Source organism: Elephas maximus, chromosome 11 (genome assembly GCF_024166365.1).
Source record: "Elephas maximus indicus isolate mEleMax1 chromosome 11, mEleMax1 primary haplotype, whole genome shotgun sequence".
NCBI lineage: Eukaryota > Metazoa > Chordata > Mammalia > Proboscidea > Elephantidae > Elephas > Elephas maximus.
The window spans coordinates 51,076,171-51,089,067 of NC_064829.1; positions in this window are offsets into that span (position 1 = coordinate 51,076,171).

The window sequence follows — 12,897 nt, forward strand, 5'->3', positions numbered from 1 at the left end:
GGGGCAGTTCTACTCTGTCCTATAGGGTCGCTATGAGTCAGAATCAACTTGACGGCAACAGGTATATTCAATATTCTTAGCCAACATCATAACTCAAAGGCATCAATTCTTCTTCAGTCTTCCTTAATCATTGTCCAGCTTTCCCATGCATATGAGGCAGTCAAAAACACCATGGCTTCAGTCAGGCTCACCTTAGTCTTCAAGGTGACATCTTTGCTTTTCAACACATTCGAGAGATCTTTTGCAGCAGTTTGCCCAATGCAATGAGTTATTTGATTTCTTGACTGATGCTTCGATGGGTGTTGAAGAATAAAAGTACACCAGTAACAAAACTCGAAGACTTCAGATGCAAGGATGCGGAGGTTCAATCCAAGAGGTGCTCACCCAGACAGTCTCCAAAGGTTCATAGAAAAAGAAGAGTCCAATTGACTCAGCTGAATCCAAAGCCCATTTTCTCAGTTTTATTGAGGGGGGCTATTAGGAGGAGTCTCCTATGGATCCCCATTTTCTGATACCACAAGTTGTAGTGTAAACACCACACATCTGTTTAGGTTTAAAAACAAAGAATTTTATTATGGCAAAGAAAGCGTTCTGCAAAATGGGGAGACACAGTGCTGGGAGAAATCCAGCAATGTGTTCCTGGGGGCTACAGTAATACAAAGACTTAAGAAGAAAAAAACTGCAAGCAGCAGATTATAGCTAAAACAAGTTTGATTGGTTAATATATACAGAGCTGCAGGTGGTGATGCCTTGGTTGACCATCCTGGCGGGTAGTGACATCTTTTGCAAGGATTGCTCCAGGTTAACAGGATTCTGTCTGACCGCTAAAACCACATGGTTTCTGGCATCTAGACATCTGTAGTCTATGCTATATTGAGTCACTTTAGCATTAAGATGGAAGATTCTGTTGAAATATAAAGCAAAAAAGTTCTAAGATGATTATAAATGGAACTGCTTAAGGAGAGAAAAAGGTTTTTGATATAGAAAAGTTGTAACTTCATAAACCAATAGCATTTGTTTATTCTAAGTTTTAAGGGGAATTAGGGCCTCCTTGGGTTTTTTTTTTTTAGTTTGGGTTTAGGCTGAACAAGGTTCTAAAACAATACAAGGCTTCAAAAGGACCTAGGCACAGGCTAGAAAAGCATTTTTTGAGGGAGGGAGAAGGGAATATTTTCTGAACACTGGCGTAGTAGAGTCACATATTTCACACCTATATATGTCTTGATTTATCCCTTTTTAACACTGACCATTTCTAAACAAAAGCTCTTCCTCTAGCAGAGTACAAAAAAAAAAAAAGAGGCAAAAATAACAAGCTGCATTATGTGACAGAGACTTATACTTAGAAATCTAACACAGACTTACTTAGGATAAGAAAAGGTATGGCTCAGCCCTTAGCCAGAAATTCCAGTCACGTCAAGAAGCCTCAGTTTTGGAAAGGCTCTTTCTTAGCTTTTTTATTCATTAAAAGGATGCAATTGTCTTCATAGGATATATACTGGTAATTATGTCTCTAATCATAGTGGAATATGCTACATACGTTCACCTGTGCCCAGGTCTCCTGTGATGAGTGCCTGTACCTGGTTATGGTGGGTCCTCTGCACATGCCTGTGGCCCTTGATCTTGAACATTAGCCCTCTAATCCTGAACTCAACAGCAACAGATAGCCATTCTCACTTATTCATTCAACAAACATTTAAGTATGCTTACTATGTGTCCTGGGCCAAACGTAGTGGTGAATAAGGAAAAATAGTAGCTATCCTCATGGAGCTTTCATTCTAGAAAGAAGACGGAAAATAATCATTAACATTAATAAAGTATTTAATGACAATCATGGTAAGTGTCACCAAGCGCAGGGCTCTGTAACTGTGCATAAGAGGAGGATTGATTCTGGTCTGAGGCATTAGGAAAGTCTTCCGTGAAGAAGGACATCTCTTCTGAAAGACAAGGAAGAATCCTGTGCTTCGACTTCAAAATAAGTATCTGGAATCTATCTCCTTTCTCCTTCACTATTTCCTATACTGTCAATCCATTAAACAGTTTCTAAGCAGTAGTGGCTCTTGAATTCTCTTTATAACAGCCAGTTGGTTCTTTACCCTTATATAGAGAGTGTAAGGAGACAAAATTCAGATGGATATAGTTTATTACTCAAGGCACAGCAGCTGCATGAGCTGATGTTGGCTTCGGTTCCCTGTACCCCTCAAATTCCATGTGGGTAGTGGAGGGGTGTTTCCCAGTGGATGCCATGCATATGACGGTTTGTGTCACAGCTGAGAAACACCCAGCTTAGGAAACCTCAAGTCTCTTTAGAGAGCTTCTAGGAAATTTACCAAAACTCTGCCTCTGAAGGATAACAGCCTCTTTACTATCTTCCTCAGAAAACAAATCTGCCTTCTGACGTGTGGGAGACACCATCTCTAGCTCTTAAGGCTGTTATGTAAGCTCCCTTGAAAAAAGTTACCAATGATTTTGCTCGGAAGATGTGGATAAGTGTCAGAACCATGGAGAATTATCTCCCAATAACCACACTGGTCTAACTACCCTTCATCTTTTGACTGGCTTATTGCAATAGCCTCTGACCACTCTCTCTAGTTGCTTGTCTGATTCATGTCCACATTCTATAGTTGTTAGAATTATCCCTTTATAACATAAATCTTACCCTAAAACTGGCTGTGATGCTTAAGATTGTGTATCAATTTAGCTGGGCCATGATTCTCAGTGTTTATATGTGGTCATCCGCATGATGGGATCTGCTGTGAGTAGCCAGTCAGTTGAAAGGGAGTTTCCTTGAGCATGTAGCCTGCATCAAAATATAAGTGGACCTTCTGGCTTTTGCCCACTCTGGATCCTGCAGCTGCCCTCTGTTTGCCTGACCTCCAGTTCTTGGGACTTGAGCTAGCAACTCACCTGCCAATCTTGGGATTTGTTGATCTTCATAGCCTGTGAGCAAGAGTCCTGCTCTCCAACCTGCTGACCTTAAGTTCGCCAGCCCCTGTGACTATGTGAAGCAGGAGAAGCCTCTATCCTGATTCACGGACTTGGGATGTTATAGCCTCTGCAATCATGTGAATTGTTTCTTTGATATAAATCTGTCTCTCTGTCTATATATTTATACATTGTACTGGTTTTGCTTCTCTAGGGAACCCAGCCTAAGACATTTGGTACCGAGAGTGGTTCTAGAGAAACAAAATTTTAAGAATGAGTTTTCTAAATTTGTTCTCAAGTCTGGTTAGCCTTAAAGATGTTGATGAGTCTGCTTCCTGTAGTAAAGAGGGCACTGATACTACACGGCATGAGGTGGCAATTCTAATATACAAAATATCACCATCAATAGAACAGGTATTGGTGAAAGACTAGGCTCTGGGCGATCACATATATGATGCCTTTCTACAATTTTGTCATAGTGATAAGTATAAAGAAGCTGGTTGGTTGGTTTTACTTTTGCTAGACAAACTGGTGAAAGAAAGAGATGTGCTCAGGGTTGCAGAGTCAAAGCTCATGTGCTGAATAAATGACCTCAAAGTTTCCACATGAGCTTTGAAAGAAAGCCTTATTTCTTGTAGTAACAGAGATGATATTGCCAAAAACCAAACCCAGAGTCTTATTGTAAGTGTAGCTATACTACAATGCCAGCTCAATTGCCAATCTCAAGAGATGTCTGAAGTTAAAGTGAGGGCATTGACTGGAAAGAAATGGGATCCTGAAATTTCGGATTGGGACATATGGCCAGGTAATCAGGAAGCTGAACACACTGAGCCCCTGAATTATGCTGAATCACTCCTGCCAACAGTACCACTCCCATCTGAAGAGATTACTTCATATTTGTCTGCTAAACCACCTTGCCCAGAAAAAGAATTCACCCTTCCATTCCCATCTAATGAGATTAGCCCTAGCCCAGATGCCTCTAAAGAGCCCTTGCCTGAATCATTGCCTGGGGCATTGCCTGAGGCAGATGCTTTACAAAACAATTCTGAATGCTCTCAAAACAATTCCACACTACTGATTCTGGCTTCTAGACTTAAGTCCCTGTGAGCCCCAAAAGGTGAAGTATAAAGTGTGACCCTGGAGGAGGTACACTACACTTTAAAAGAACTACTTGACTTTTCTAATGTGTACAAACAGGAACCTGTGGAATATGTGTGCGGCTATTAAGGGTGTGGGATAATGGAGCAAGAAACATAAAGATGGATCAATTTGAGTTTATTGATATGGGTCCACTAAGCACAGTTTCTTAATTCAATGTTTCAGCTCCAGAAGTTAGGAAAGGGTCTAATAGTTTATTTGGTTGAGTTGCTAAATCATGGATTACGTGGTGGCCTACACTAAATCAAGTTGAAGAACCAGACCTGCCTTCGTATAGTGTAGAAGAAGGTATCCAAAGGCTTGGGGAAATTGGCATGTTACAGTTGACTTATCAGGTTAGACCCACAGACCCACACATATTACCACATCTGTGAGGAGCTCATTTGTGAAGGGAGCTCCAGCATCCTTGAAGACTGCTGTGATTGCTATTTTCTGTAAATCTGATTTGACAGTGGGAGTGTTATCAATTGCCAATATGACACAAAGGGTCCTTGTCTTTTCCCGAGTAAGAATACATGCAAAAGACAAATTTTATCTTCAGCAAGCTTTATTTTGCCTGAGTCAAGCAAAAGGAGTCAGCAGGGATCTAAGCCTCTCCAAAAGACTGACTCGATAAGGGAAGCAAGGCTAGGGCTTATATGGGTTCAGTGGAGACAATAGAGTAATGAATATTTAGCGGGCTTCTTTCAAGGGGCGGGTACTTTTCAGAATGGCGGTGTATGTTAATCAGGTTGCGTACACATCTGGAACCTAAGATGGAACCCGCTGATACTCAAGATGGAGCCCCTTTGGCAGCTCTTGGCATCACTTATTATGGGATATAGTGCAAGCGCACTTGATCTTTGCCACTACATCGCCATCTTCGGAGGGCTAAGGAAGGTCAAACAGCAGTCACACTCTGCTCCTTTGCACATATGAAGCCTGCAAAGGAAGAGGGCACTAGAAAGACGTTAAGAAGGAGATAGTAATGACTGCCCCAACCCTATCTCATGTTGACAGGGTCGGTTCCTGTTTACCCAACTTCTAGACAGTAATCTTTTTAAAAGTTCTTTTGTTCCACCAGCACATTTAACCCTATCTGTCTCACGACAGGGTGTGGTTTCTGTTTACCCAACCTTTAAATGATAATCTTTTAAAAGCTCTTTTGTTCAGCTACTGAGACCCTATCTGTGTCAGAAACTGCCCTAACTGAATTAATACTCCTAATTACAATGGGGCTGACTGGACCCTGTAGTAGTAGGGGCCAAGTGGCGGCACTCAATAGACAAAGATAAGGTGGGCGTGGTTACAGTAATGAACAGCGGAATCAGAGCAGTGATCAGAATAGCCTGACTCATTGGATTTATGGTGTTGGCTTAGTCATGGTGTCCCTCAGAGTTAGGAGTTAGATAGTCAATCTACTAAATATTTACTTGAGCCATAGAAACAAACAGATGAATTCTAGGTCAGATGAACAGCAGTCTAACTAGAATTGCCAGAATACAGAGTCATGGTTCCTCAATCAATTCCCAGGTTTGAGTGAATTTAAAGACCCATAATCCCTTGAATGAAGGGGAGGCCTGGTCCCCTTGAGGGAGGACTCTAACACACTGCCTTTTTTTACTGTGAATCTCTCTCCCAGCCTTCCCCATAGGAATCCACAGGCTTTTATGAGAGTGACTGTTCACTGGGAAAAAGGGAATAATCAGACTTTTTGGGGCTTACTGGATACTGGCCCTGAACTGACCCTAATTCCAGAAGACCGAAAATGTCACTGTTGCCCACCAGTCAGAGTGGGGGCATGTGGAGGTCAGGTTATTATTGAGTCTTGGCTCTTGTCTGTCTTACAGTAGGTCCAGTGGGTCCCTGAACCCATCCCGTAGTGATTTCCCCAGTTCCAGAGTGCATAATTGGAACAGATATACTCAGCAACTGGCAGAACCCACATATTGGCTCAATGACAAGTGGGGTAAGGGATACTATGGTAGGAAAAGCCAAGTGGAAGCCATTAGAGCTGCCCCCATCTAGGAAAATAGTAAACCAAAAGCAATGCCACATTCCTGGAGGGATTGCAGAGATTACTGCCACCATCAAGGTCTTGAAGGATGCAGGGGTGGTGATTCCTACCACATCCCCATTCAGCTCTCCTATTTGGTCTGTGCAAAAAACAGAAGGATTTTGGAGAATCACAGTGGATTGTCAAAAATTTAACCAGGTAGTGATTTCAATTGCAGCTGCTGTTCCAGATGTAATTTCATTGCTTGAGCAAATTAATACATCTCCTGGTACCTGGTATGCAGCTATTGATCTGGCTAATGCTTTTTTCTCCATACCTGTTTTGAAGGACCATCAGAAGCAGTTTGCCTTCAGCTGGCATTCACTTGCCTATTTCAGGGTTACATCAACTCTCCAGCCCTATATTGTAATTTAGTCCATGGGGAGCTTGATCATCTTTCCCTTCCAGAAGATGTCACACTGGTCCACTACATTGATGATATTATGCTGATTGGACCTAGTAAGGAGGAACTGTCAATTACTCTCAACTTATTGATAAAACATTTGCGTGCTATAGGGTGTGAAATTAATCCCACAAAAATCCAGTCATCTTCTACCTCAGTGAAATTTCTAAGGGTCCAGTGGTATGGGGTATGTTGAGATATTCCTTTGAAAGTGAAGGGTAAGTTATTGCACGTGGGCTCCTCCCACAACTAAAAAGGAAGCACAATGACTAGTGAACCTCTTAGGATTTTGAAGGCAACGTATTCCTCATCTGGGTTTGCTACTCCAGCCTATTTATTAAGTGACTTGAAAAGCTCCTAGTTTTGAGTGGGGCCCAGAAAAAGAGAAGGCTCTGCAACAGGTTCAGGCTGCCTCACAAGCCACTTTGCCACTTAGTGCATATGATCCAGCTGATCCAATGGTGCTTGAAGTATCAGTGGCAGATAGAGATGCTGTTTGGTCTTTGGCAGGCCCCTATTAGTGAAGCACAGCACAGACCCTTACGATTTTGGAGCAAAGTCCTGGCATTCTCTGCAGATAACTACTTCCTTTTCAGAAAAAGCTTTTGGCTTATTACTGGGCCTTGGTAAAGACTAAACACTTAACCATGGGACAACAAGTCATTAGGTGGCCTGAGCTGCCCATCATGAACTGGGCGTTGTCTGACTCACAGAGTCGTAAAGTTGGACATGCACAGCAGCACTCCCTCATCAAATGTAAGTGATATATACGAGATCTGGCCCAAGCAGGACTTGTATGAGGAAGTGACCCAAATGCCCATGGCCTCCACTCCTGTAACATTACCTTTCATCTCCCAGTCTGCACCTATGGTCTCATGGGGAGTTTCTTATGATCAGTTGACTGAAGAAGAGAAAACTCCTGCCTGGTTTACAGATGGTTTTGCATGATATGCAGGCAGTACTTGAAAGTGGAGAGCGGCAGCACTACAGTCCCTTTCTGGAACCTCCCTGAAGGACAGTGGTCAAGGGAAATCCTCTCGATGGGTAGAACTTTGAGCAGTGCACCTGGTTGTTCACTTTACTTGGAAGGAGAAATGGCTAGGTGTGCTATTGTGTACTGATTCATGGGCTGTTGTCAATTGTTTGGCTGGATATTCAGGGACTTGGAAGGAACTTGTTAGAAAATTGGAGACAAGGATTTCTGAGAAAGAGTATGTGGATAGACCTCTCTGAATGGGACAAAGAAGTGAAGATGTTAGTGTCTCATGTGAATGCTCACCAAAGGGTGACCTCAGCAGAGGATGATTTTAAGAATCATGTGGATAGAATGACACGTTTTGGGGAAACCACTCATCCTTTCCCCAGCTACTCCCGTCATTTTTCCATGGGCTCATGAACAAAGTGGCCACAGGGGCAGGGATGGAGGTTAAGCATGGCCCCAGCAACATGGACTTCCACTCATCAAGGCTGACTTGGCTACAACCACTGCAGAGTGCCCAGTCTGCCAGCAGCAGAGACCAGTAATGAGTCCCTGATATGGCACCATCCCTCAAGTTGATCAGCCAGCAACCTGGTGGCAAATTGATTACATTGGAGCAGTTCCATCATGGAAAGGGCAGCATTTTGTCCTTAATGCAATAGGCACTTACTCTGGATATGGATTGGCCTTCCCTGCATGCAATGCTTCTGACAAAATTACCATCTGTGGACTTACAGAATTTCTTATCCACTGTCATGGTATCCCACACAGCATTGTCTCTGATCAAGGGGTTCACTTCACAGTGAATGAAGTGTGGTAGTGGGCCCAGGCTCATGGAATCCACTGGTCTTACCATGTCTGCCATCATCCTGAAGCAGCCGGCTTGATAGAGTGATGGAATGGCCTCCTAAAGACAGAATTATGGTGCCAGCTAGGTGACAGTACATGCAGGGTTGGGGCAATGTTCTCCAGGAGGCTGTATATGCTGTAAACCAGCATCCGATATATGGTGCTATTTCTCCCATAGCCAGGATTCATGGATCCAGGAATCAAGTGGTAAAAATGGGAGGGGCACCACTCACTATTACCCCTAGTGACCCACTCACAAGATTTTTGCTTCCTGTCCCCGTGACCTTATGCTCTGCAGGTCTAGAGATCTTAGTTCCGAAGGGAGGAGTGCTTCCACCTGGAGACACATCACTGATTCCGTTGAACTGGAAGCTACGAATGCCACCTGGCCACTTTGGGCTCCTTATGCCTCTGGGTCAATAGACAAAGAAGGGAGTTACATACTGGCTGGTGTGACTGATCCTAATTACCAAGAGAAAATTGAATTTATATTACATAATGAAGGTAAAGAAGAGTATGGTCTGGAATGCAGGAGATCCCTTAGGCATCTTTTAGTACTACCATGCCCTGTGATTAAAGTCAATGGAAAACTACAACAGTCCAATTCTGAAATGACTACTAATGGCCCAGACCCTTCAGGAATGAAGGTTTGGATCACCCCACCAGGCAAAGAACCATGACCAGCTAAGATGCTTGCTGAAGGCAAAGGGAATATGGAATGAGTGTTGGAAGAAAGTAGTTCTAAATACCAGTTAAGGCAAAGTAATCAGTTGCAGAAATGAGGACTGTAATTGTTATGAGTATTTCTGTTTTGTATGGGTGCATCAAATATTTTGTTTTCTTCACTTATATAAGATGTAAATGTGGCTAGTACATTTTCAGTTGTACATATTAGTTTTATCATGTTAGGTACAAGTACGACTTTGTAATTGTCTTTATTCAGAGATTATGCATGGTTTGGGGAAATTTTTACAAATGCCAAGTTGACAAGGGGTAGATTATGATGGTTATGATTGTGTGTCAACTTTGCTGGGCCATGATTCTCAGTGTTCATATGTGATCACCCCCATGATGGGATCTGCTGTGAGTAGCCAATCAGTTGAAAGGGAGTTTCCTTGAGCATGTAGCCTGCATCCAAATATAAGCAGACATTCTGGCTTTTGCCTACTCTGAATCCTGCAGCTGCCTCCTGTTCATCTGACCTCCAGTTCTTGGAACTTGAGCTAGCAGCTTACCTACTAATCTTGGGATTTGTCGATCTTCACAGCCTGTGAGCAAGAGTCCTGCTCTACAGCCTGCTGATCTTGGGTTTGCCAGCCTCTGCAGCTAAGTGAATCAGGAGAAACCTTGTGGTCTTGCCTGCTAATCTTGGGATTTCTCAATCTGCAAAGCCCGTGAGCAAGAGCCCTGCTATCCGACCTGCTGATCTTGGGTTCACCAGCCCCTGTCGCTATGTGAATCTGGAGAAGCTGCTGTCCTGATTCATGGATTTGGGATGTTCTAGCCTCTGCAATCACAAGAGCTGTTTCTTTAATATGTATGTGTCTTTCTATATATATCTTTATATGTTTTACTGGTTTTGCTTCTCTAGAGAACCCAGCCTAAGACACTGGCCCTTTATTGCATAGTGAAAATAACCCAACACTTTATACGGTTATATAGGATCAGTCTCTGCCCTGCTTACCAGCATCGTCTGCAGCTAATGACATTTTTATTCTCTGCTCTCCCTAGCCACATTGGCTTTCTTTAATTTCCTCAAACCCACTCATTTCTTTTTTAAATCAAGGTCTTCATACATTCTGTTTCCTGGAACGCTGACTCCCTACAGTTAATCACCTGCACGCCTTCCTCACAGTCACACATATATTCCTTGTGGCTTCCTCCTTCTCAAGTAATAGGTTTTATATCAGAATCCTAAACTAGATTACCTTTCCCATTCCCACTACTATTTATCACTATAGATACTGGTTTCATAATTTTAAAACAGTTTTATTGAGATATAATCTACCATAAAATTCACCCACTTAAAGTATACAATTCGGTAGAGTTGGTAACTCATCACTGCAAGCAATTTTAGAGTTTCATTACCCTAATTGTTTTATTTTTAGCATTTGCATAATTTCTAATCATGTAGTAAAGAATTTAACCTTATCCAAAAAGAAGTCTGATTTTAGCTTTAGGTTTTTAGGGGTAATCTATAAGTTCTTAGAACATCCTGTCTGATGGGAGTGTCTTTATTTAGGGTGGGGACTAGCTACATCAGATTAGGGTGAGGGCTGGACATACCAGAAAGACCAACAATGTGAGGTAGGGCTTTGAGTCAGGTGGTATCAGTCAACCTACAAAGTGAGATCAACTACATGGGAAATCATACACTCAGTCACACCTGTATGGTTGAGTACCAGTAAAAACTCTAGGCATCAAGACTCAGGTGAGCTTCTCTGGTTTATAATACTCTCTGTGTATTGTCACATATTGGAACCAGGAAAGTAACGCGTCCTGACTTTATGGGGAGAGTACAATGGAAGCTTCATGTTTAGTACTTCCTGGACTCTGTCATATGTGCTTATTTTATTGGCTGATTTTAACCTGTATCCTTTCCCTGTAGTAAACCATAACCATGACTATTATAGTTTTCAGCAAGTTCTGTGAGTCCTTCTTGTGAATTATGGATCCTGAGGGTGATTTGGGGAACTTGTAATTGGTGTCAGAAGTGAAGGTGGTCTCTTGTGAGAATTGTTCCCTCTTCATTTGTAGCTGGATGAACTCTTGCAGTAATCTATTTTTGTTGGCTTATTTGTTTGTCATCTGTGTCTCCTACTAGATTGCAGGCTCTGGGAGGATGAAGAACAGGTCTCTTTATTCACCGCAGTATATTTATCACAAAGGATAGGGCCTGGCACATGTTGTTAGGTGCTGTCAAGTAGATTTTGACTTATAGCAAACCCATGTGACAGAGTAGAACTGCCCCATAGGGTTTTCCTGGCTGTAATCTTTACGGGAGCAGATTACCAGGCCTTTTTCCTATGGAGCAGCTGGGTGGGTTTAAACCACCAACCTTTCTGGTTAGCCACTGAGCTCTTAACTGTTGTGCTACCAGGGCTCCATATTAGACACTTAAATATTTTTTGGATGAATATGAATAGAGATTTTTTTGGTGGGGGGGTGAGAAGAGCATGTGTAAAGACTCCAGGTAGGAAGTGATAAGTCTGAAGAACTAAAAGAAACTGGAGAAGCTGGAGAGAAGAGAGCAAAGTTCAGCGTATGAATTAGCATCTTAGTGAACAATTCTTCCGCTGGGAACAATGTTAACTCACAAGTGCAAGAAGCACAATAAACCTCAAACAGGATAATTACAAAGTAAAGGAACTTATAGAACTTCATAGTGTAAATATTATGATATAAAAATAAGGAGGATGGCGTGAATATTGGGATCATAGCATGAGCGCTAAATTTTCATCTTCCATAGTAGAAAACCAATACAAAATATCTACAAGTTGTAAATGAAGATACAGAATCATAAACACATTATTTAGAAAAATTTAGTTGTACATGAGAGGAAATGGAAGAGCAGAAATTGATTGCTACAAGTGTGAGACATAAATAAGTTTTAGGAATGGAATGGTACAATGACTACTGTGATATTATTTTCCTTCTGGCCATACTTGAATTTGTAACCTATTACATGCATTATTTTGATCAAAATTAAATAAAAATATATTGATATATAAACATACAACAAAAGTTCAGCAGAAAGTAGAGGGGCACAAAAATAAGGACAAATTGAGGTGAATTAACCACAAACTATTCAATCCAGAGGAAGTTGAGATAATTTAGGAAAAAGAAAGGAATTGATAAGTAAATTCTAATTTCTATCCACAGGGAGATTTAGGAGTATATCATATCCAATAAAAATAGGCTGACATGAAAAAGCAGCAATTGGACAACAGGAATGACTTCCTATAAATCAAAATATATGTAACTACTGAAATGAAATAACTCAATAAATAGCCAAGTTGGCAACAGAGAAGAAAAACTGGGGACATCTCTTACAACTTGTAGCAAAATTACAGAGACAGAAATACCATTTAAATGTGGAGAGAAATGTAGAATACACTCAGGATAAATCCATCTCTCTGTAATCATTTCCAGAAATACAGAAAATAAATAAGAGAGGGAATAAATAATCAAAGGCATATAATATAAAATTTCCCTGTGTCAAAGACAGCGTTCAAATGATTAAAGATCGTACGTAGATACATTCTATGAAATTTAACCTCTCGAAGGAAAAGAAAAAATCCCCAAAATTTCTATAAATAAATAAAAATAATTATAAAAGCAGATTATCTATAAAGGTATGAAATCAGAGTGACATTAGCAACTATGGCTGCTTCCAGGAATAGCCAATCTTTACTGAGTGTTACTACATGGCAAACACTAAACTAAACACTATGTATTAACTTATATAACAATTCTAGTATTATTTTTCTCATTTTTATAAAATAAGAAGATAAAGAACAGAAAGAAAAAATAACTTGCGTGAGGTGGCCA